This window comes from Corapipo altera, unplaced genomic scaffold (genome assembly GCF_003945725.1).
Source record: "Corapipo altera isolate COAL_440 unplaced genomic scaffold, ASM394572v1 44, whole genome shotgun sequence".
Classification (NCBI taxonomy): domain Eukaryota; kingdom Metazoa; phylum Chordata; class Aves; order Passeriformes; family Pipridae; genus Corapipo; species Corapipo altera.
In genome coordinates, this window is record NW_020884880.1 from 10045605 (window position 1) to 10069124 (window position 23520).

General features: G+C 37.3%; 1 long non-coding RNA gene across 1 annotated transcript; it reads right to left on the reverse strand.

The window, feature by feature from the left end:
* Positions 1-1079: 1079 nt before the first annotated feature.
* Positions 1080-23259, reverse strand: LOC113945145. The gene is made up of 3 exons (XR_003526964.1): positions 23247-23259; positions 16243-16248; positions 1080-1221 (listed from the first exon to the last, which is right to left on the reverse strand). It is a non-coding gene; the product is annotated as an uncharacterized LOC113945145 (long non-coding RNA).
* Positions 23260-23520: the final 261 nt, after the last annotated feature.

Consider the following 23520-nt stretch of genomic DNA (forward strand, 5'->3'; position numbering starts at 1 on the left):
GGATTCATATGTGACTTCAGAACACCACTTTTATTACTAATGCTGATCCAACCTCTTTTGAGAAATTTTGAAACAATTTATTCAAGGTTTCTGGAATTTCAGGTGTTCTTTCCCTTTTTTTAAGTCCTGTCTTTCCTCTTTCAGGTCATACACTGAAAACAGAAAGAGGCTTATGGTTCTGTAAATTGCAGTAGACTACACAGAATAAAGGTAACCTGTGAGGAGAGTTGAAAATAGAAAAAACCCCCACCCCTTCAGTTTTACAAAAATATGTCAAAGAAACCACACTGCTGCAATAAGTTCTGCAATAAAAGGTTTCTATTGGGACAGAGTAGGAGTGTTTTTAACAGATAAAGCTGTTGCTCGATGCAACTCATTAGCATGTGCCTTCTCTGCAGATCTAGTCCCTACTCTTATCAGTGTTTGTGGTAGTAACTGTGGAAGCTCGTTACTGAAAAAATATTAAAACTTTGAGGTGTAAGATGCCAATGACAACTCTGAAAGTCCCTGTCCAAGACTTTATGGACTTCTTGGTTGATTTGTTGGTTGATCCTTCCTTTTTGTTGAATTATTGATGAACAGTCTGACAAAGAGTTTGGCATTGTTGAGAACACCTTGACAACAGTGAAAATATAGGAGCTGGAAGAGGTCTGGAAACATGTCTGTCAGCATAGTCCTGCCCCTGAACTTTACACATTTCCAGTGGGTTTGAAGGAAAAGAAAGAAACATTGGAATTGATGCCGCAGTTGGGTTAGTGAAAAAAATACTGTTGGTTACTTTTTTTTGAAAAGTCACAGCATTGATGGCAATGTATTCTAGACTGTTGACTTCAGTCACTGACATTGGAAAACATACGGTATTTAGGTTTGAAAGGTTTACCTTTCTTTTCATTGCAGACTCAGTTGCTAATCTAAACTTGTCAGTTTTACAGTCTGCTCTTCTATTTAATTCATCACATATTTGATAAAAGATATAATCCAGGTAAGGGGTAAAATCACAGGGGAGGTTTGAGCTGGATATCAGGAAAAGGTTTTTCACCCAGAGGGTGGTTGAGCACTGGAACAGGCTCCATAGGGAAGCGGTCACAGCACCAAACCTGTCTTGAGTTCAAGAAGCATTTGGACAATGCTCTCAGGCACATGGTGTGATTGTTGGGGTGCCCTGTGCATGGCCAGAAGTTGGAATCAGTGATCCTGGTGGGCCCCTATCAACTCAGGATTCTATAAAAAATAAAACTAGAATTAAAAAATATTTTAAACTAATATTTAATGTTTAGTACTAATGAATTGTTCTAAAACTGGAATTATTAGTACAATCATGTATTTTTAGACTTTTTATATACATTTCTAAAGTGTTTAAATTGTGTATGGTGTTATGTCCCCTCTCCCAAGTACACCACCAAACTTTTTTCTGTCAAATGGACTGAATAAATGTTAAATAATGAAGAAATTTTGAGCAGTAATGGGTAGGTGTCCTGAGTTGAAATCAGTAACTGTGAGGGAGAAAAAAGGATCTGTAACTTAAAAAAAGTAATGGTTTAAGAAACAATATTCCTGCCTCATTGAGGCCATGAGAATGGTTAGAATTTTTACTAGAGGGAAGTAGATAAAAATATCACCATTTAGTGCTTTATGCATAAAGTCATGAACACCAACCCAATATGCTCTTTCATTTTCAAAAGGAAAAGAAGAAAAGGAATAAAAGGGAGAGAACAAGTGGGATAAAGTGCCCAAAGCAGATCCAAACATTGGGTGGGCATGAGCAAAAGGAGTAGAGGAGGACGTAGGCCAGCTGCTGTGTTTTTTAGATGGAGAAGACTGCACACTGCAAAATGAATATGATCCCAGGGCTTTGGTGGTAGCACAGTTTAGCTGCAGAATTATACCTTGGAAACAGCTGGAGGAAACAGAAGTCTGCTCCATGTAGACTCTTTATTTGTTGCCTGACTAATAAAAAATAAGAGGTGCTTGGGAACAACAGATACCTTCCAGCAGAGTGCACCACACAAGTCTTCATAGAGTGTGCCAGCTTAGGGGAGACACCGAAAAGTATGATACATCTGACAACACGTGCTTCACTCTGTGCTTCACTGGGTGCATGACCGATTTCTGGCGGTGAATATCTCCCAGAAATCTTCCTCAGTAAATACAGAAATACCTGGTAGGCATGGCTTAAACAGGAGCTCAGAACTCTCCCTTCCATGTTAGTTTGGCACTTTTCTGTCTGGTCGTTTGCAGACAATGCAAATGAAAGGTTTCAGATAACTGTCTTATTTCAGTGCAGGTAGTCAGAAGAACAGATATTCTGTTTCACTAGCAGGTTTTGAGAGCAGGGAAACACAAGACAAGATTATTCTTCAATTCATCTTCTTTCCTTCCCCATTTTGTGGCATTTGATCCAGCCATGATGGAGAACTTGACTCTATATCCAACCTGAATATAAATTCAGAATACATATCTGTGAAAGCTAGAAAGATCTAAGTTTCAGTTACTTCCTGGTGTCAATAAAGAAAAAAAAGAGATTAAAAGAATGAGAATCAAAAAATGCTTTTCAAAAATATGCTTTTTATCTGTACATTCACTGACATACGAAGAATTTCCAATTAAGGTATACAGAGACAGACTTTTGTTTTTTTCCTCCAAGAAGGAATATTGAATGCACTGATATTTTATACCTACACACACACACACACACACACACGCACATATATATACATTCTAGAATGTACAAATAAAAGGTTGAAGTATGTAAGGGAATTCTGGGTAAACACAAACACTTGTCAATACAGAACTGGGACAAAAAATCTCCTTGAAGCAAGTAGGAGTTTTGCAAATATATGTAGACCCCAAGTTTTGATAGATGCAGGTGAAATTTTATTCAGTTTAGCTAACTAAATGTTTGCCTATATGGAAAAGATGTATTCATGGCAAACTCTGTCTTTAAATAGTTGTGTGGTTTTAGTAATAATGAAAGGCATCACCAGATGTCCTTCATGACTAATATCCTCTGGATTTTGAAAGAAGGCAGTCTGGTAAGCTTAAGAAACACTGACAAACCATGACAACATACCTGAGGTGGAATATTTCCTCCAGGGGCAAAAAGAGTAGATCAGACTCAATAGATCAGCCAACATTTGGCCTCTTCCCTGAATCTGCCAATTAGTGCAGAGCATTATGGCATGTTTGTGTTGTGGCAGCTAGAGAAAGAGACCTGCCAAACTCATTCTATACAGAACCCCAAACATCCATTAGATGCAAGATGCTTTTCATCCTGATGAGTTGGCTTCAGTTCAAACTAATGGCCAACTGATGAGAAAGTTCATTAACTCTGAAGCATTCAGTCCCTCAGGAGGTGTAAACTAAAAAGTGGGGTCCTACAGATATACACAACATAGCAAAAATTATGTTAAAATATTGAAATTACAAAGCCAAACACTTTAATGGTCAGGAATGGGAGAATTAAATTTACTCCTCAGATTTTCATGTTGTCTGCTTTTGCAAATGCACTAATGCAGTCTTTAATTACAGTCTGTCAATTCTATTTTTTTCCCATGTGTATTGGAAGGACACAAATCCTCAGAAACAACCTCTTCCATTGAATGTGAGAAGTGAATGAGATGTAGTAGCTCTTTCTTATTCAAAATCCATGTTTTTCCGTTGCTGCATATCTGGTTTATGATACCATTCCAATAGACACTGTATGAAAGTCGAAGATATAGAGATATATAGATAGTAGTGTGACTTCTATTAAAAATAAAGGCATTTACTGCAGACATGCACAAATAGAGAAAGAAAGCCCATGAATTTGTAATGTTTTTCTCCTTCCCTTCACACCTTCTGTTTATTATCAGATAAGGAGTAACACTTGCTTAAGTCCACTTCCTTTTCGATTGTGTTTCTCCAGAGCTGCATGCCCATTTATTTTGGAGTATAACTGTTAGATGTGTCTGAGAGAATATAGGGAAACCAGAATCCTGAAAATCATCCTTTTCTGAAATCCTCTAACTGTTATGTGTCATAAGGCATTAGCAGCCATGAGTCTAAAAGTCAGGTATGTTGCTTTCTTGCATATGGAGTCTAGTGGTGATGGAAGATCTCTGAAGTTGCTTCCACAGCCATCATAGTTAAAGCAGTAAGGATTGGAGCTTGTGGAAATTAACTCTTTGGGAGACTCAGAAGTACAGAAACAAATATTTGGCCCATCTGCAAAAAAGCTTGGGTTGTGCAAGATTTTATCATTGTTATTTAAACCTTTTCTTCACCCTACAAGTACCTTTCTGTGACCAAAGCTGTGTGCGTACCAAGATGTGCAGAGTATAATGTAGAGAAGACAGCACTATGTAAAATAACACAACTCTTGGGAATTCATGGCAGCTGCAAGCGCAATGTGCTGTTCCTTCTTAAACCATGAGAAGTAACATGGCATACATGGAATTATCCATTCATAGCTGCTATGTATAATGTAGCAGCAAGAAAAAGTTTTGAATAAACCAATCTTTACCAACAGCAGACTGTGATTCTGTACCTTGTCTCTGCTTTGACTTATTGGGGGTTCAAGGGCTTGAACAAAGCATGACAGAGGCAGGGAACTCTCTTTGGTCAGCAAATGCTACCGAGCCTTAATGAATTGGTCCTTTAGTGCTAGATTCAAGACAAAATAAATCCTTTCTACTCTGATGCAGATGTAGGTGTCAAGTGCTACTCATCCATAATACAAAGAGGGTGTGCAAACTCTCAGGGCACAGGCAGCACAGCAGACAGCATCCATGCATTCAAGGCACAGGAAAAGACAGAAGAAAGGAAGATCGAGATAAAAAAAGGAGAAACAGGTCATAAAGTTTCTTGGCCACACCAGGCCACCCTATAACTCTTGTCCCAGGTCAGATTCATCCCACTAGATCACTTCTGCCCCAAAAGATACAAACTCTGTGTAAGCATTTCTGAACTCCTAAACCTAACTAAAATACCGATTTGACTGCTCACTTCATAAGCCTTCTCTGCGATACTAATATGTTCTTCCTTGACCTTTGGTTTCTCTTCATCTCTATTTTCATATGTATACATCTTTTGTCTTATCAGTGAAGTATATTTTCATGTTTACTTGACCAAACACAAAGTACAGACCTGAAAGTCACCAGACACACAACAGCTTTGTCTGTAAGCCTTAAGAGATGTTTGTAGACTTTATGAAAGAAAGCTGAAGTTTATTAAAAATCAGAGAAAAATGCCTCTTTCTGTTGTTAAGATCTAGAAAAACATAAGAATTTTTCTAAGTGTGATATACTGTATGTTTTAAAAGTCAGGTTTATTTGTCTGCCAGTTGTCTACCAAGGAGTTAGTAATTTCTGTGTTTAATATCTCTGAAATTTTTTTTTATTTAAAAATAAATTCTAAATATATCTTTGTTAAATTAGATTAATAAGGCAGGTGTTCTCTGATTTTTGTGTTTGTGGATGGGCACTATTAGGTGCAATAGGGTCCTGACTTGCAGAAACTATGAAGATGCTGTTCTGTTTTCTTCTTTCCATCCTAATTTAAACTCATACAATTTTTTACAGCTCAGCATTTTTTACATCTTCCTGTCTTTTGCTTGTCTCTAGAACTCTACACAATGATTTTTTTCTTTTATCTCATTCAGTGTAAGAGATAAAGCATCTGAAGTGTGACCAATTATGCATCACGTTCACTGACTGTTTAAACTGAATTTTTATCCTGCCCTAAGAAGTGGTACAGTGTGGGAGGTACCCTCTTGTGGGCAAAAAGAATTTTACAGTCGTCCCTGTCTTGTGCAGACTCCAGCTTGGTTTCATTTGGACTCTCTTCATGATAAAAGAATCACACCAGTATTCATGGCTTAGGACAGCATTTTCAAAGTTAGGTGTCTAAAATTGCTCTCGCTGAGCATTGATGGAGGAATCCATGCACCACACTGCAATAGCTAAGACTTAATGGGGCTACTAGGCTACTGTCCAAAAGCTTTTAGAAAACCATTTTATGGGAAAGTACTTGTATAGTAAGGGACATTTGGTCATGCATTAGCCAGAGAGATAGATGATGCTGCTAAGGGGTCTTCAGCTCCTCTGTTATTCCTGTCTTCCAATTGCAATTCCCAGTTTGGACTCTTTAGCCCCCCATGGATCATGTCCCAATGTCTTGCATGGAGCCCCAACTCCACTGTGTAGAGCCCTTACCCCATTTCATAGAGCTCCAATCCCATCAGGTAATACTGAGCAGGAAATGCTTTCTGTTCTGTGATGCAACACTGTGAGATTTTCCCCCGTCCCTCAATGGGTGAGAGTTGGCACAATTTCCATGTGGGTCCTACTTGATCTCTCTTATCACCTGGACAGGGCAGAGGTAAGCAAGTCCTTCTGTATCACATTTGGTTTTTTAGGTGTCTTCCTTGAACTGCAGAATCTTCAAATGTTGTGCATTATGTTCCAACAGATACTAACTGAAAGTTTTATTGTATTATAAAAGTAATTTGTATTTTTCATTCTGTTATGTTACAAAAGAGATAATTTGAAATGATAGAAACACAGGGCATACATAGATAGTTAAGTGTAATTATGTTTTCCAAATTCTAATAATCTGTTTTCCTAGATTAAATCATGCAATTAATATTATTTCCATAAATTTTCTTTAGTTTGCACTGGAACTGCTTATCATTTTATTTTTCAGCTGCTAAATTCCATGATTTCAAACTAGTCATATCTCTTTCATTGAGGGTACCTTTTAACACATGAAAATATTTGGTTTCATTTCACAATCTTTGTACTAAATCTAAGAGAAATAGATATGGATTATTTATCAGGTTTCATTAAACACAGCTATACATTTTTTCATTAATTTAAATTTATGCTGACACTATCTTGATTGAACTGAAGCATGAAGGATTTTAAAGAATTTGAGCTAACCACACGTAATATACAGTCTGTACTTTTCAGTTTCTTCTCTTTTATAATTTTTGCAGCTGACATAGCTGAAATCTCACAGAATCCCAGAATCACAGAGTAGATGAGGCTGGAAGGCACCTCTGGAGATTATCTAGTCCAATCTCCTGCTCAGAGCAGGATCAGCCAAAGAGCGTTACCAAGGACCTTGCCCAGTTGGGTTTTGGATACCACATTTAAAGGATGGAGAGTCCACAACCTCCCTGAGTAACTTGCTCCAGTGCTCAACCACACTCACAATAAAAAAATTTTATCTTGTACTCAAGGTAATTCTAATTATTTTTCTTAAATAACGCAAAAAACACCTTAACATCACTTTTAGAAAATATTGGGAAAAAACAAATATTAACATGTTAGGAAATACATGCACTTAAATAACACAGACTTGTTCAAAATTATAAATTAATAAACTTTGTGAAAAATCAGACTATAGGGATCTCAGATCAGACCTTTAATATCAGAGCTTTTATTCTGCATAAATGCCTATTCCTCATTTGTAACACAGAAAAAATCAACTTGCCTCACAGGAGCACTGTAAGATAAATTCAATGGCGCTTGTGAGGCAGTCAAATAATGCAGTGAGGAGTACAATAAAAAAAGAAAAACAGGAGAATATTACAGTTTTGTATTCAGAGCAAGGAATACAATAAACATGTCGTAAGGCCACATGCTGAATAGAGATGAAATATAATGCTGAATAGTGCTTTATTAAGTGACCATTGTCCATCCTGTGTCCTGAAAGAGGCAGAAGGCTAGTGGCAAATACAGTGTATGATCATAAAATTAGTGATTGTTTTTTTAGCGGAGAAATTAAAGTGGGCCAAATAAGGATTCCACAGGAATTACCTAACTTCAAATGTTTAAGTTGACAATCCGAACATATAGACTACTATTTATTCTGTCTAGATTAACACATGTAAATGTAACAACACTCTTAAAAACACTTCCATTAATAAAAAAAACAACCACCAAAACACTAGAGGGTCATGTTAATAAACTAATCTATGTGTCTGTGATTTTTTAGGAAACATTAGGTTTAGAGGCGTTTTATTTTCTGCTCTGCATTGTGAGTCTGATGTCATTTAAATACATAAGAGCCCTATTGTTCTGTCATTTATGCCCTGCGCACTTCTGCTTTTAGCATGATTAAACAAAAGAGACACATACCAAAGCTTTCTCGTTTGAATAATGCAACATCAATATTTTATATCTTGGGCTGCATTTCAATTTTTTCCTCAGCAAGGTGAACGCCTGAAAAGGAAGCAACTATTGCTTGCAAAAGTGTCAATTAAGTTACATTCTCTTCTTTTCCAAAAGAGATATGTGTCTCAAAAAATACACATTATTGAGTAGTTGTCATTTTGCTGTAAACCAGTTCTCCAACTGATGTTTTTTATTCTCCAGTAGCATAAAGAAACCAATAATGTATTTACATAGCAATTCTATGCTTAACACTTTCAATATGTTTTTTTCAATGGATGGATTGTGCTTTCATCTGTAGTAAGGAGAAGCAACACTTACAATAGATGCACCTCAGTGGACCTAGTGCTTGGAACACTATAGGGAGTGGATGGATTCAAGTCCATCTTATGCAAATCACAGATGCTCATGTTAGGGTTGGATTCAATCTACAGAAATTAACATGCTTTGGATCCTCAATAACAACAGCATTTGGGATTGGCTCCCCTGTATGTATAAGTGTTGCTATTGTAAAGATACTTCCGACACCCATCTCACTAGTGACCCAAGCTCTACACTTTAGCAAGACATATCTTCTGAGGTGCACACAGCTCCCTTGTGCCCTTTGGAGGAGCTGCTTCCATGAATTTATGTGGCTTTCCCACAGAAAGTATCTGCAGCTGGATTTGTAGCTGCAGCTCCATCATTCCATGAGGTGCATTCTTCTGTGATGTTTCCTGGGCCTCCAGAAATAAAATGTTGAGAGCTGCTTGTTGGTCTTTTGCCTTGCAATCAATGCATTCTTATATCAAACTCACGGGTTGGTAGATATTTACCAGTAAGTCAAAAGGGAGCTTCAGGAACATCAAACATGACGAGATTAGAAAGATAATCTTCCCAAATACTGGGCCAATCTCAAGCATGCAGTGAGACACACTCTGGTTTCCTTTTGAGAAATTCCATTAATTCCCATCAGATGCATAATATTATGTACACATAGTAGTACCTGACAGGACAAGCCATATAATATAACAACATTCGGCCACTGTTTTGCCTCAAAAGCCTGTAAATCCACAGATGAGCTGCTTAGTGCCATCACATTAGGTGACACTTCTCATATTTTTGCAGTTTGACTTGAAAATAATTATTCATATTGTTAAGCCTCCTCTCAATCAGCACAAAATTTTTATGTCTCTATTTTATAGTTCTTTTCCAGGATAATGCAATAATGTTATTTCCGTATGTTGGATCATTTCTTCAGATTACTCTAGTACTTTTTGTAGAAAGTTCATTGTGTTTTTTAATACTCACTGGAAAGTACAGGCTGTGACAAGCTACCAAAGTGATAAGTTGAGGCTTGTTTGTCAAAGCTTAAAAATAATAAAGAAAAGCCACAAAATGCCAGTATAGTTTATAGGGACAAAAAGTTGATAGGATCTAACTTTGTAATAAGCAATTTAGTCCATTTCGTTAATAACATGGTATTTGCAATGACTCATTCTTAACTCTATCATAAAGCAGATAAAATGTTGGAACTGAGCAGGCTCATTATGCAGTATTTAATATTTCATATTTAGCATTCAATCTTTAATATTTAATTTTGGGTTTATTACTCAGACTCATTTGTTCTTTGTGCTGGAGACAAGAAGACTAATTTCTGGTATATATGTGTATATATATATGTGTGTGCATATATATATGTATATATAAATACATATACAAAACCATTCCAGTTTACTTCAGCATAATTCACTTTTACAAGAATCCATGGGCATAATTTAGCGCAAGCTATAAAACTTTTGAAAGCAAAATAAATTAAACTACAGACTTTTAACACATTTAAAGTATGCATTTCAGTTTAGCTCAGGACCATACCGCTGATGCTGTGGGATTATAGGACATATATGATGGCTTCTTAGAAAGGTTCACAGAATACCATAAAGACCCATGAAATTCCCTTTCATTGTCCAGGATCAACAGCTTTTTTTTTTCCTTTTTTCCTCCCCTTTTTTTTGTTGTGTGCAGTTAACAGTAAAATAGAGAAAAATGCAAAATATGTAACTATAACTTGTCAAATATGGCTGTCTCTTACTGCCTAGCTGTAACAAGACACTATCTTGATAAATATGTATATATACTAGAGACTATATGTTATTACAGTTTGTCAGTCTTTTGCATTACACAGCCAGAAATTCTTGAAGTTAAATGTCCAGTCTTTTGAAACATAAAATAAAAGATGTTTAAATACTTTTCCTTTTATTGAAGTGTCTTAACACCTCTCATACTACTCGGAGCAGTGAATTGCTTGGGAATGAAGTTAATGCTCTACAAAAACCCTGCTTTTTAAAATCCAAAAGAGGGGTCAAAGACCAGGAAATGCTCTCACTATAATTCTCATTTTCAGCTGAATTGGCCATGGCAACTGCACTAAGAATGCAAGTTTGAATTTCATTATGTTCCAGAAACCTGTAACTTTGCATTAGAATGACTCATGCGATAACAGAAGAAAATCGTGAGCATTTTTGTGTAACATACTTTAATTTATAATTTAATAAAGTAGCATTTTAAGTTAAGTAGTTACTTTCAACTACAACAAAAAATGTTCATTTGATGGCTACTAAATGCATCCCTTTACGTTTTACCTGTAAAATGGTCTAGGTTTGGTGACAGGTTAAATGTACACTATACACAGGGAGCCAACATGTGTCTTTGTAATACCGCAGCAGCCTTAGCAATTTTAGCAGCATTCTTATTATTTTAAGCCGTCTCCATTGTCTTCTAAAGACCATAATTAGAAGCTGAAAACTTAAGGCAACCAAACTCAATAAGCTCTCATTATGAACAAAATATTCTATTGTTGCTCAACAAGTGACCATACCTAGCCCAACACGATAATGCCTTTTTCCTTAATTATGTCTCTATAGATTCAATATTAAGTCATTTCTCAAACAAAACTTTCATTAATTGCAATGGAAGTTTCCCTGAATGATGCCACAGTACTGGCCTTTTAGGTATTTCCTTTTTTTTAGCCATAACTGTTCTCTAAATCAGTAAGTATTTTATCATGAGGACTTTCAAGAATACATTTGATTTCCTGGGGAAATGGCAAGGGAGCACCTCTTTAGTTAACACTGTTGCCCTACAAGCAGCTTAAGCAACTCACTGAAAAGTAGTAAGCTCAGGAGGGGGAGGATGAGAAGGAGATGATACTTTACAATTTTGGAGAGCCAAATTACATAGTTCTGCAATGCTTTGAGATGCTGGTACTTCTCAAACACATTCATAGTATTGGTAGTGTTATGGGTGGATCCATGTGCACAACTACTGTTAGCAAAATTGTGATTTAACATACTTTTGAATGTCTGAGTACACTGCAGGAAATTTCAAAGACAGATTTTATCCCAAGATGGCTATGCAACCATTGCCACACAGCTGCTCCTCTGCCTGCAAGCTCAGAACAGCCTTCTGCTGTTTCCAGCTCAGTGCGATGTTCAGAAGACTTCCTCTGGCTGTCACACACAGGTTCTTGCAGCTGGTCTGCAGCAACCTATTATCTCAGGCAGACAAATGACAGTGAGAGGAACAGAACTAAATTTCACCTGGAAATTCTGCAAACAACTTATGTGTTTTCTAAGGTTAATAGGTTTTTGTAGCAGTTGTGATAGAAAACAGCTTGGATTGGATCTGCAGAGGTCAGATGGGATGGAGAGACATGTCAAACCATACTCTCCATCCCACATGCCTGGGAGTGATTTTAGCCTCCAGTCACATCACCACCACTCAGATGCTTTGATGGGAACATGTATCCTATTAACACTTGTCCCCCCAGTACTCTGCTCCCAGCCTAATGGTTATACCAACTGTTTGCCCATCCAGAGCTGAAGGAGGCAGATATAATTGATTTCCCTGTCAAAGGTAGCCTTCATCAGGGGCACGCCTGGTGAAAGTGGCAAATTTGGATAGATCTAACACATCTGACCAAGTGCTCCCTTCTAGGTACCCATGACCCCCTCTTGGAGATGTGGGCTCAGAGAACTTCCTGATGCTAAGTAGCAAAAAGGGCCCATTTCAACTTGACATGTGCAACCTGTTCTCCTGGTGAGACCTGCTGAGATTTATAGGCAGAAGGCAGATCAGACAGTAACCCTTATCTGCTAGGTCCAAATCGCATATACTACCTGATAATAAGGAAGAGCCAATCATGCTGCTCTTTTTTGAAGGTGTTAAAATAGCCTGGAGCACATGATTATAGCCACTGAACCTCCTCCAAAAGCAGCTACAATAAAGAGAAATATGGAACATGTGGGAAATATTTTCTTTCAGGAAGTCTGAGGTTTATACAATGTATGGCTGTTTAGCAGAAACTATACCTAGGGAATCAAGTAGTCTGCAACCAGCCTTCTCTGTCCCCAAGGGGCCTTTATGCAGTCCAAGCGAGGTTTTCTTCTTGGGGAGAGATGATTTCATGCTAGACATTCTTCAGAAGAGCCTATCGTCACTGGAATAGGTTCCTGCTGTGACACAGCACTTCCTCTCTTGTGTTCAAGGTACAATGTCAGCAGCACTGATTTGTTAACCTCTGAGGAGATTAGCCTAATGGCCAATGCAGTGGTAAACTTATTTGTATACAGAATAGTGTAGGTATTATGAGAATTCACTGGTAGGAGAATCAGCTAAAATTTCTGTGTGGTCTGCTAATGTTGAAAATGAGTTAGTGCTTTAGAGATTTTGAATGGTATTTTTATTAGGATAAATTAAAATTATAAATATCAATTGCACTTAAAATTATATTAACAGAGTGTACCAATTCTTGGAGATTCGTAGGGAAAAAAAAGCAAATTTGAGCAACTCTAGGACAATCTGGTTCTTGTTTATGAAGGCATGTTCAACTCCTATGCTTTAAATTTTCATTGTGATGATTTTGCACAAGATCAAACAATATAGTCCATTCAATTTTTCTTTAAAATTATCTCATTCCTTGGAAACAGAACAGAAAGAGAAGCAGCAGTAACGCTGATGTTAGTGCTTTTCTCTTTGACTTGATCTCTGTAAATGTCAGCAAGCACAATAAAGAATTACGAATGCACATGAAACTGTGAAAGAGAGGCCTCAAGCACAGTGTCTTAGCATTTTCCAAGGAAACTCTAAGCAGGTGTATCTAGTGGGTTTCTGACTTGCAGCCATTCTCTTCTCTTTTCGTTTTTGATAAGTGCTAGGGGAAAAAAAGATCTGGAAAATCAAAGGCAAAAAGATATTCTGTGAAGTGGCAATGTCTAAAAGTCTGGTGTGGTAAATGTTCAGAGTTTGGAGCTCCCTTTGAAGTGGCATGGAATGCACATGATACCTGCTTATTCATTTAGCCACTGATAAGATCCTAATTAGCACAGCTCTCAGACACCTCTCATATAGTGAAGTATAGAAATAACCATGGGTTTTACTTCCTTCCTTCACGGCTGTAAGAGAAAGAGCTTTCAAGGGTTTTGCTTTTTACCACTGTGTGCATTTGGTGTACTTGTAAATACCTCACTAAGTAAAAAAAAAAAATAAAATCAACAGTCACAAAAGAAACCCTGTTTTTATTCCTGGGAAGTGATGGATTCAGCAGTCATCTGAGTCATGTGAGGGAACTTCTGTGGTTTTAGGTCAAGCTCCACTTACAAACTCTGGCCTGCAGGTTAACACTCTCCTTGGTTCAGTGCAACATAACTGGCAGAGTGAGTCACGATTGCTTCTCCTTCCAGGATCGGGCCATCAGATCCTTAAATCCTAAAAATTACTTCAATGGAAATGTTTCAGTGCACAAGAGAAGTGCCTCTTGAAAGAAAAAATGCAGGATCAGGCCCTTCAATTTTAAAAAATGACATTTAATATGGACAGACAAAGACACTAGAGAAGAACACAGTGACTCTCTGTACACCTGGAGGAGGGGTAGTAGTACAAAACAAGCTTTTCTTTAACCACAACGGCAATCTTCTAACAGCAGTACCCACTCAAAAGCATAGAACTCAGAGGCTGATAATCATCTTTCAGTTCAGGTTATTGCATGCAATTTTTCACATTCATTCAGTTTTCTTCATACAGCTCTTAGTAAAGTAACTCCCTTAACAATAAAAGCTTTTATGGAAGCCCATTACACAGGGGAACTAACCACTCCTAGTTTTTTTATTGGCTTCTTGGAATATTTATAGCAGTCTTTGTTCTCTTTGCAAGTTTATGCATTTGGGTGTGTATAGAGATTTTTTTTTTTTATTTTTTTTTACTTTGGCAATTGGGTATGACAGCAAAGTACATATATTTTTACATCTGTAAGGTTTTAAAATTTCATGTTTTTTTTCTTCTGTATATTATTATTGGCATCAAAGCCAACACTCAGCCTGGTCCTCATTGTTTAGCACTTGCATATTCAATACTGGAGAACTTTCATTTCAAGTTGCTTGACATAAAACTCTATTTGCCACCATGCTACCACTTCCTGATAAACTAGTTACACTGTATACACAGAGAAATTATGATATTTGACTCCATGCTAACAAATCAAAGAATTTGCTTGGTAAGTAAAGGAACAGATTAAATTTCTACTTCAATAACTTGACAGAAGAATCTCACATTAATACAATAGATTGGCATTCTTGTAGGAATCACCTCAGAAGTAACTGAAACTACCACAATGACTAATTTCTGCATAGCATTTTGAACCCAAAATGATCCTAAAACTTTTGATACAGCTTTCATACGAGAAAAAAACGGTCCCAAACAAGAATATGTCTTTGAATACTTCTATCCTGGTTTTTAAAGTTTTTCACTTAATTTTGTATTCTATCTTTCTTAAACAACAACCTTTTGTTGTTTACACCACCTTCATGAAACTCGAATATTTGAATCAATGAAGGAATTAAAGATATACAGATGACTTTTCTTTCTTTTCCAGTACAATTAAAGAAGAAATTGTACAAACCAGTCTGATGGAACTGTTGACATTTAAAAGGAGAATTCATTCCTCATTTCTCATTTACAGTTTGAAAAATAATTGTTGTACTAAGAGCTAAAGCAATGCAAATAATAAATAACAATAGTAATCATCTACTAAACACCTTCTTGAATTATACACATACTTACAAATTAAATAATAAATAATTGAAAGGATACCTTTCTTTTTGATCATAAAGACTGGAAAGTTATGCATTATTAAAGAAAAATAAAGATAGAAATTGCTGATATGAAGTGAGATTTTTATAGTATCCTTAATAAATACGAGAGTAAAATAATAAATATATTTTCCATGGTATGTTTCACACAGACATATTTTCCTGGAGACTTGCTGCTGCTGAACTGCTACTAGGTAGGTAGAATCTTAATTTTCAGTAATAATATCAAACAAGTTATTTGAACCTTGGTAACATACAAACTACATTTTACTGTGTTGACCTGGGGAAGCTTCTTTTAATGGCTTTATTAGGTGGGTATATACTCCCTACTCTGGGGCTATAAAAATACCTCATTCGACTGTAGAGCCTGGTGGGATTTTTATAGGTGAAGAGTGATTGTGTTGCTATCACTAAATTCAGATTTAGGAAGGCCCCACAGGGGCAGTCCTCGTCCCACCTACAAATGAATGTTTCAGGCCATTTCTTGACCCGTCCTCTTCCTCATGTCTCCTATTTCCTGGGAAAGAACCTTTTAAGTGACAGTCTTTATCTTCTACAACACCAGGGATGGCCACACTCTGTGCTGGCTCTGTGGACTCGTGGGTCAGGTCCAGTGGGTGCTTCCTGGCATGGGTCTTAGTATGGGGAAAGACCTCACGTGACAACCTGAGCTAGTCCCACTATTTGCAAAGAGATGGAGTACAAAGCAAATGGAGTCAGCAAGGACCAAGCACCTTCACTGGCCTACTCCACCTTCCAGAAGGTCATAGTTCCTGTGGAAAGCTTTTCATCCCTGTTTCGAGACACAAGTCACTTAGGCTTCAACCAAGTCCTATCATCACAAGACAGTGGCTGCCACTCAGCTGTATGAAAGGGTGTAGAGTAGAAGTAGTTTTGGTGATGTAAGTCACCTCTGTGGTGACTCACCTCCTCACCTCATGTTTTGCTTGCAAAACACTATTGACTTCTGTCTTCAAGACCATTGGAGCACCTGACATACTGCATCTGTTTCACCATGTCTAACTGGAGAGAAAAAGTGCAGTGTGTGAAAAGAAAAGCCCTGACAACCCCACAGTAACCTCTCCCATAGGCTCGAATCTTGTCCCTGCTCTCCTCCAGTGAACACAGGAGACCACACACCATTGTAGAGAGAGACGACAGACCTTGCTGGCAGCAATCTGCCAATTATGTCTTACAGGAGCCTGTTAATGAGACACACTGCATATGAGGAGTCAGGACCCATGTGAAGTAATAAGAAAGATATCAGCAAGATGTAGCTGATACTGGGGAAAACAGAAAGTAGAGAGCATGACCAGTTGTTTCTTCTTTGGACAGAATACGATGTCAGATCCTTCGTCTTTTTTTTAAGGTCTTTAACAAGTCAATCTCCAGCTGTGCTTGTCCAGGACAATGCAGATCAGAGCACAAGATGAAACACTTTTGCAAGACTGCAAGACAAAATGCTGATAAGTTACGGGGTGACTTTCAGTGAAGATGAGAGGGTGGAGACTTACCACCACAATTTAAACAGGGAATGATGGTGAAAAATCAGACAAATTGGCTTTGGGAAGATCAATTGGCCACCCTTAACCCAAAAACATACCTTTTCACCAGTCTGAAAGAACCATATAAACAATACCTTAGTTTAGATATCAGTATACAGATTAACTACAGGCATTTTCATGCTGCCATAGTACTACTCTTTATGTATTCAGCCAAACATTTCTAAAAGGATTGTAACTCCTCCTTTTTTGAATTCAAATTCCTAGTTCAGACTGCTAATGCAGAGTAAAATTCAATAAGCTTTGCAAACTGCTTAAAATTGTACTTTAAATATTATTTAGACATATTTGTAGGCTTATGCAGAAGTCAATGAAAACAATAGCAAAACACTATTTTGTTCCTTCAAACATTTTTTATTTTCATCATGCCATTGCATTTTTTTGATTGAAGTGAAACACAGAGACATGTTTAAAGGGAGCATAATTGGACCTGTTTGAAATTATTTCTCTGAGACTTGAAAGAAAGAAAAGCCATGGAATGCATCAGAAGTCAGAGTTAGAAGACAGGGAACACACAATCTTTCAAGTTTTTAAAATGCAAGGCATAAATAGTGTTTGTTTTCTGGTAAATAGCAATCATATGCATAAAATGGGAATGAGCTCTAGAAATAAATAAATAAGAGAAAGTCTATTCAACTGAAATCCTAGGAACTTTAATGTTGTGGAACACTGTTGGACTGCTTCAGTTTTGCAAGTGCTTTATCTGGGCTGAAAGGTGAAATTAGCAGCTTTCTCAAAACCCTGGGAAGCTATTGTGTCAATGCTACATGCTGGAGACCACTGATGCCAGTGCCACTGGTTTAGATGAGCTCTGCAATCAGGAGTATTAAAAGTGAGTTGGTGAATTGTGTTGCATGAAGCGCTTATAGACAAAAGAGCTGAATGGGGTTTTATAGACATCTATAGGAATATAATGAAGTCAAACACGCCAAATGAAGCAGCTGAATTCAACAACATTAAAGTAACCAAGCTAGAAAATAAACTGGGGAGAGAGGCAAGATGAGTGGAATATATCTGAATAAAAGAAAAAATTAATAAAATTAATTGTAAAATTCAGAAACAGCTGGACTACTCCCTGAAGTATTACTACTCTTAGGAATAATGTCATTGAGCATGTCTCTGAGAAGTTTTCTCTACTTTAACATGGCACACAGTTTGGTTTTTAATTTGTCAAGATATTACTTTAATTTGTGGAGGACATTACCTCATTTTATCAGTAATTTACCCCCTAAATTCCTTCTTTCCTTCCTTCCTTCCTTCCTTCCTTCCTTCCTTCCTTCCTTCCTTTCTTTTCTCAGCAAAGTATCTTCAGAAAATTTACAATTTTTTGAATTATAATTGAACCAACCTGTAGTCTTTGTTACATTTATGTCAGTCTAAAGTGACATAAGGTAGTTGTTCTGTTTTTCATATAATCTAAAACTTTTTTTTCTGTCTCAGCAGAAAAGCTGAAAGCATTCTGTAAAGAGAGTTGAAAAATCTGTGCTGGAATAATTATATTTTTACTCCTATGCATATGCATACAGCTATCATATTCTAAAGATCATTATCAGAAATGATGAGAAATAAAATAATCTTCCTGCTATGTGATGAAGTTTGTGAGAATATCCCTAGACAATTCATTAGTTTTAAACTGACAAGAAAATCAATTAATTTTAATAGGGAATAACAGATTATGTGTTTAATAATTCATCTAATTTCATGAGGCAAAGTGAATTAGACAATGCAATGTAAATCTAATAGCAGTTGTAACCACATAATTTGACTGTTTGTCAAGAGCAAAGCATAGTGAAACGATCAAGAATTACACAGAGAGAAAAACATTAATTGTGTGTAAACTGAGTGACAGATTCTTGTAACCCTAGAAGCCTGTGAGTTCAGTGTAATTATTTCTATTAGATCTTTCCCTAAAGTAGTTCTGTATCATTAATTATGTATTCATATTAAGTAGATAAATTAATATATAATACAAAATAACTTTTCTGTGATTTTTTTCAAATCAGGGATGCTATTGAATTGCCAGAGATTTTATAGAGTGAAACTATGTAAAAAGTGTTTTATAGTCTGCATTAATTAATCAATAATGGCCCTGAGAGCTGGCATTTCTGCCTATTAATGACCAGCTGAAAGAGTTGAGGACCCGACCTTAAGCAGAGGTCCCTTAACCTGTGCGGTCATTGACATTGAAGAAATGCTCTACCCCCAGGTCACTGTTGCTGTTAATCAAAGCCATGATAATTGTTATGGTTATTTTTCATGCACACAGAGCAGACGTGCTTTCCATCTGAGTGGTATTTATTTCAGATTAAGGAAAGAAGCAAACCAGGAAAAACCAAAAGTGAGGCCTTGCCAAGCGAAGTGGCTGCTATGGGTGGCTGTGCCCTATGGACATAGCGTGCAGCACCAGCAAGGAGGTCGTGGCCATCTCAGCTGATGTGTCACAGGCCACATGATCATGTCAAAGTACAAATAATATATAAGGAGATTGCCCTTTTGTACGTTTGAAGATACAGACATTGAAATATGAGTTGCCATGGATACAGGTCCATCTTTAAAGCAATGGCCTCTTTTAGTTAGTAATGACACTGTAGTAACCTATAGAATCAAGGAATCTTCTCTGCACTAATATGAAAAAAATATAAAAACACGTCATAAAATCTCAAAGTGCTTCTGTTTTTCACAACAAAATACAGAGGAATCAAGGCCAGGTTGAATGGGGTTTTGAGTAAACTGTTCTAGTGAATGGTGTCTCTGTCTGTGGCAGGGGAGTTGGCAATAGATGATCTTTAACCTCCCTTCCAACCCAAACCATCCTTTGATTCTATGAATCACAACTGTGTAGGTGACTCTTCTTGTTTATAGTCTGAAGAAGAAGCCTTGTTAGTGTAATTAAAGCCAGATATTGTGGTATGGCCTATAGCACATGTGCTCCCATCCCTTTCTCCTTCGGCAGCAGTGGGATTTGAGATGCACAGGCCAAGACAGGAGATAAAGAAGATGGCAGAGCAGAGTGTGAAAATTAATCAGCCATCTATGCCAAAGAGATGGAAGATATCAATTCTCCACGTGGTCTACCAAAGGCAGCAAAAAACATCACCTCATCTTTGAGAAGCAACAGTAGTTTTGGTACACTGAAGAGAAATATGGAAGAAGCAGGTTCTGGACATCATCCTGGAATTAGTTCCGTCCAGGGCTAAGAGGGCTTCCTAGAAGTTCCTGAGCAAGACGAGATACCATCTCTTGTGAGTCCTCTCTTCTGTACTTTTCTCATCCCAGAAACACCGCCTACTGCCTGTGCAGGAAAGAGAGACATCGACACTGTAGTTGGTTCTTGAGAGACGTACACTGCCACAAAACCTTCCTTTTATACCTTCAATTAAGATAAGAAAGAAAGCTTTAAGTAGCTGGTTGACTTCGATCTGGAGAAAGGAGAGAAAAAGAAACAAAACAGGAGCCTCCTTGGTTGCACATGCCCCACAGAATGCTCTTTTTGGGGTCTCAATCCTATTAGTTGTATAGGAAGAAGCCCAACACAAGGTCGAAATAGGAAAGAGATACATACACAGGCTGAACAAAGAAAGGAAAAAAAGATGTCACGAGGAGAAAACAGATCATCATCAAACTGGATAATGTATTGCTCTTCTCTAGCAGACCTGCCTTTTTTCCCCGCCATCTGCCAAAGAGCCTAGGGGAACTGAGTGCTTCTGAACTTCACTCAAAGGCTCATCAATATGTGTGTGCAGATTCAGTGCAATTTCTTGCATGACACTGCTTAAAAGTGTACCTAGGTGGAGTAACTCTAGGCTGGCCAGAGAATTTCCATGGTAGTTGTAATGAAATATAAGTTTCACCAAAACTTTAATATCTGGCTCTCAAATTTATTTTGATACTCCTGGCACATCCATTAACTCTAATATGCTTACCAACCAACTGATGTTTTTGTTCAAGAAAGTTCCTTCACTCAGTGACCACAGCTATGAAAACTTTAAGAATTTGTAAGACTTTCAGCACTAGTCTGCTGTATTTGAAGAGTATCCTGGTCGATACAAAGAACTAATTTTCTATTTACATAACTAGGAATTCTGGGAGACGTCAATAAAAACTAGCATTAGCAAAAAAGTACAGGAATACAAATGTGTTCTTAAAAAGTTTCTGCCTCTGATCACTCCTACTGTTTTTGAAAGTAAATGCTATTTACTGATCTGTCAAGTAACGCAGTGAGCTAACGAAAAATACATGTGTTCAGACTATGTCTGGCACCGTCTCAGAAACAATTTGTCTTAGCTAACTGAATGCACCTAAGCAACTTGGTTATTAAGTGTTTGGCATTTGCATGCATAAGGTATGCTTTCCCATGTCTGGTAGTAAAACACGAATTTGCTAGAAAGAAAATTGTTAATATTTAGGCTGACAGCGTTAAAAGGATGCATAAGAAATATGGAAAATAGAAATACTTTACATTTCAAGAAACCATAAATCTGAGCACAAATATTGTGATTAAAAAGAAAAAAAAAAGAAATAATTAGTATTTTGATTCAGCCCTTGCAGCTTTTATACCTTTAATCATTGTACAACCTGGAACTACGGTACATACAGAAAATCTGAACAAATTTTCTAAAAGTCCTTAAGGAATTTAAAGTAAATGCTTAAACAAACCTCTCACTACTGGCATGCAACAAATGCCCAGATGTATTCTTATTGATGCGCCTAATTAAGTTTAGAAGAATTGCATGAGTTCGGCTTCAGCAGATTCTTATCGATTCTCCTAGTTAATAAACAGTTAAAGGATGAAGTGAGTTTTTAAAAAATATAAGTGCTTTAAAGGTGCTAGAGAGGAAAAGCATAGTACTAAGTGGTCATGTGGCTAGTGCCATTCATCTTGGTAGTGACTATCTGTCAAAAGTGGCAAGAGTCTCTGTTAACAGCCATGACCTGTGCTGTAATGAAGGGAGAGTGCACAGCAAAGTGTCCATTATGAGGCAGTTGGGAGCAGTAAATTGGTGCAGTTTGCCTCAATCTTGCAGCAAGTTGAGATGTAAGATAGGTGGGGATCAGCAAGCAGCAATTTTATCCTATGATCGTTTTTGTCAGATCACATCAGAGTAGGAACTTACTCAGATTCATGATTTCAATTAAATAAGTCCCCTCATTAAGTGACTGCTGCCACGAATGTTTTCTGTGGTCCTGTATTTATAATTGTGTAAACACACCTGTTAATATTTGGACAGGGAGCAGTGATGGAGAAGCAGTAAGGTAAACTACATATTAAGGTGATAGTCAGGTACAATCAAATGAATCTTGCACCCTCGCAACAGGGCTAACAGCTTGCAATAAAATAGGCCACCTCTGATACCTATATACTAACCTACAGTGCTTACATCCTAGTTCTAACTAGGAAAATTCATTTCAGACTGTTTATGAAAAAACAAAATACACATGCACCTCTGTTCAATTCCATGTAAACAAATTGATGCTATTACCATTTTCCTGGGTAATAACCTCAAAAATCCAGGTGACACCGAATGTCTGTTCTTGGGTGCACTGAGACTAAAAAATTCTGGATGAACTCTGAAACTATTAGGCAGACTTAACCCTTAGGGATCCTCCAGTAAACTAGACAAGCAAACAAGAAAAATGTACTTGTCACCACCACTCATTCACTTCTTCACAGCAGCAAAACCTTTCAGATCAGCCCATCTGCTTTCCAGGTACTGGATGTATTTCTCTAATCACGTTGTTCCAATTCCTATTCCCATAACCTAAATAAGGAATATCAAAACTTCTGTAATTTCTGTAATTCTGTACAAGAATCTGCCAAATTCATCCTCTATTGTGAAACGTCTGCTTTCTCTGCCAGCTCCCAGCCACAGAGGTAGGTTGGATGGACAGAGATGTAAAGCTCGTGTGTGAATAGCATTATATTGCAAATGGCCAGAGTTTTACCCTGGGTAGTACCATTCCCCAAAGACTCACCTCATCACCTTCTACATATGAGTCAGTCCTATATAACTGAATAGAAAATAGTTTGGGTTTTTTTTTTTCCTAAGTGCATTAAATTAACTGATGGGTACCTTTTTCTCTCTCTTAGTCTACTCCAGCAGTGCAATATCCAGCTCTAAAAGAAGGACACAGCTTCTGCTGTATGTTGATAGAGACCAAAGGCAAATATGACCTTCTCTATTAGAAAAAGATTTTGCAACTTTTAAGACCTTACACTTATACTTTGCCTACCTCAGCAGGTTTTTGAGATTTGATAGGGTACCAGGGAAAATGTGCCTTGACTGTCCTTTTGTTGTCAGTTTGATGCAGTGTTACAGGGTTTACATCCTGTTGAAGTGCTTAACGCAGAATATACTTATATTATGTGCATATTCTGCACATATATGCACACATATAGAGAAAAAAACAATTCTTGAAACGTCACATTTGCATACAAACATCCATGTGATCTATCTAGAAACTATGACACCCTCAATAAATAAATGTCTGGTAAAGAAATTCAGCTTTGTGGTGGTTGTGCTTTTCACAGGATGGACATAGATGAGTATAAGATCTCGTCGTTTTGTAAAATCATGGCATTTTCAGCTTAAGAAACCTTGATCTCAGCAGCCCAAATAATGTTCTAACATAGTCAGCAGGGATGTGTGCAAAGGTGTATTGTACGTCTGCACCAGGGGGTTA